Consider the following 2,204-nt stretch of genomic DNA (forward strand, 5'->3'; position numbering starts at 1 on the left):
AGTGATAAATGGAAGAGGAGGAAGCTCCCATATTTTATCTTTAAAGGAAGAAAACCCAAGTCCCGGAATTCTAGCTAGATAAGGAAATTGTCAATCTGAGCCGTGTTTCCCCTTGGGCATAGCATTAGCAAGAATTCATGCCAGGACCTAATTAAACATTCCAAATGTCCTTTGTCAAAGAAAGGGGGGGGAAATCCCAAAGCTCACACATACATGAATATCCTGCGTTTTTAGATGAATCTCAAGAAAACTTCTGAGACAGCCTACAACTATATAAATTCATGAACTCTGCAAATTAAAAATCACTATATAAATATAAAAGAAAGAGTCCCAAATGATTAAGGAATCTTACTTACCCTGGCCAGATAGTTTGATTGGTTAGCACATCGACCCACTATGCAAAGGTTATGGGTTCAATCCCCCAGTCAGGGCAGATACAGAACAGATCGATATTTCTGTCTGTCTCTCTATAAACAATAAATATATTAAAAAAAAAAAGAAAAAGAAATCTCTAACACATCCCAATTCAAGAACAATGAATGATTTAAAGTCTTGTTCAGAATTCTTTGTGAAGAATGAGTTGTGTATTAATCAATTAAATTACCTTAAAGTGATGATTTCCTAAAGCCACAAGAAGGAAGGTGGAATATATATAAATGATAAGAGAGGTACATGGCAGTGGACTAGAAATTCTCCACTCAGGAACCTTTTGGGAGAAAAAATATTCTTTTAAAAAATATAGAAAAATACAGTGGACAATATGACAAACCCATGATTCAGTTTTTCATTGTTGTTCTTGCTGTAAAATAAGTTTATTGAAGGAAGTATAATTTACATGCAAAAATATACATTTTAAGTCAAGAGTTCAATGAATTTGGATTAATATGTATACCCATGTAACAACCCACTCCAATTAAGTTATCAAACGTTTTCATCACCCTAGGAAGTTCCCTATGCCACCCTTGCAGTCTAACCCCAGGTAAACACTGATCTGATTTCCATCGCTATAGATTGGTCTAGAAATCCATTAAATAGAACTACAATATGGACTTTTTATTTGATCTGGCTTCTTTTGCTCAGTATTTATTCATGCTGTTGCATGTAGCAGACGTTCATTCTTTTCATTGCTAAATTGTAGTCCTTTGTACAAAGGTGTCACACTTTCTTTTCCCATTCTCCTGTCTTTTTTCCAGTGTTTAACTATTACAGACAAAGCTATCATAAACATATACAAACATTTTTTGTGGAAGCAAGTTTTTTTTTCCCTCTTGGGGAAATACCCTGGGGATCAATAGCAGGTTCATAGAGTAGATGGTTAACTTTATAAAAACGTATTAAACTGTTTTCCTAAGGGGTTATGAAACATTAAGCTCACACCAGCAACTTTTGAGATTTCTAGTTGCTCTATGTCCTATTGACACTTGGTATTGTCAAGTCTCAAGATGGTGGCCACCATGAAGAAGGCAGCTGAAGAAGATGTCGGAGATCAACAAAAGTTAGGCAGATTTGCATGGGATAGAAGTAGAATCATAAAGCTGATGGAAGAAATAAATGTAAAAAAAAACCTCCAAAATTTAGAATATGCCTTTGAGGACATCATGCTTACAGATGATGGTTGTTTAATGATATACCTTAACAAATTGGTGATGTTTTCATTAGTTATTCTCAAGAAGAAACACAAGAAATGTTAGAATAAGCAAAGAAAAATTTGCAAGAAGAAATGACACCTTAGATTTCAGAATGGAAGCCATTCAGCGGGTGTTAGCAGATTGGAAAGTTCAGTTACATGCAAAATTCGGGAGCAACATAAACCTAGAAGCTGATAAAAGTTAAACATTTGATAATAGTTTTAAAATTTTGTTTGATAAACTTGAATATTGTTTAAATGATTATTTCTCTTTTTTAACTCTTTAAACTTTATCTTTCTGGTGAATGTAAAATAATACCTCCTTGTGTTTTTAATTTGCATTTCCCTCATGACAAATAATGTTAAACATCTTTTCATGAGCTCAGCAGCTATATTAGTCAGCATGGGTTTCCATAACAAAACCATAGACTGGTTGTCTTAAACAACAGAAATGTATTTTCTCACAGTTCTGGAAGCTGGAAGTCTGAGATCATGGTGCCAACATGGCCTGGCTGTGTCCCCACAGTGAGAGATGGGGGGAGATCAAGCTATTCGGTGTCTCTTCTTATAAGGATGT

General features: G+C 34.7%; 1 pseudogene; it reads left to right on the forward strand.

The window, feature by feature from the left end:
• Positions 1–1,442: 1,442 nt before the first annotated feature.
• Positions 1,443–1,833, forward strand: LOC136406114 (prefoldin subunit 4 pseudogene; annotated as a pseudogene).
• Positions 1,834–2,204: the final 371 nt, after the last annotated feature.

This window comes from Saccopteryx leptura, chromosome 5 (genome assembly GCF_036850995.1).
Source record: "Saccopteryx leptura isolate mSacLep1 chromosome 5, mSacLep1_pri_phased_curated, whole genome shotgun sequence".
Taxonomy (NCBI): Eukaryota; Metazoa; Chordata; class Mammalia; order Chiroptera; family Emballonuridae; genus Saccopteryx; species Saccopteryx leptura.